The sequence below is a fragment of the Rhinoderma darwinii genome, chromosome 6, assembly GCF_050947455.1.
Source record: "Rhinoderma darwinii isolate aRhiDar2 chromosome 6, aRhiDar2.hap1, whole genome shotgun sequence".
Classification (NCBI taxonomy): Eukaryota; Metazoa; Chordata; class Amphibia; order Anura; family Rhinodermatidae; genus Rhinoderma; species Rhinoderma darwinii.
This window is the reverse complement of record NC_134692.1, coordinates 129997358-129998092: the sequence shown is the minus strand read 5'-3', so window position 1 is coordinate 129998092 and position 735 is coordinate 129997358.

Sequence of the window (735 nt, the reverse complement as noted above, 5' to 3'; positions counted from 1 at the left end):
TGCGCAGTTGACGCTGTCCGGAAATAAAAGTGTGACCGTGCTGTAATCAGTCACTTGACTTTGCATAGAAAAACATTTGACGCATAAATGGGGGGGAAAAAAAAAGTACCTCCACCTACGAAGGAGAAGTGGACTCGTCCAAGATGGCGGGCGTTAAGTTGCGTTGTAATATTGCTGACTCCCCTGTGTGGTGTATGTGAGGCAGTGTCACGTCTGAGGGGACGCTTCACGGTTGTGACTGAAGTGCCTTGAAATAAATAAAGTTTTAATCACCATATTAATAAAATGTTGTATATTCCACAATTCCTGTAGACAGACCAGTACATATTCCCCTCAAAAGGCAAAAAAATATGAAGTTCTGTTCCTGGGAAAGCTGGGTAATAAACAATATGGCTGCCAGTATGGCTCCCTCATGGACAGCTATTCCATTGGCCAGAATAAAAGGCATGTGGCCATCAGAACTGGACCATGTGGTAATAGAAGTAAGCGGCCTGGTCAGATCAACCACACTTTCTTTTACATCATGCGCACGGCCGCGGTTAGTCACCCGTTTAGCGCGTCCGTCACCCACAGGACTCATCCTTTGCCGCTGCAGCCATTTTAAGTTGTTTCCTTCCTGCCTTTCCAAAAGGTATAACTATATTTATTTTCTGTCCACAAAGCCGTACAAGGGCTTGTTTTTTTCAGGACAAGTTGTAATTTTTAATGGTGCCACGTAAAGGGGTTTTCCACGAT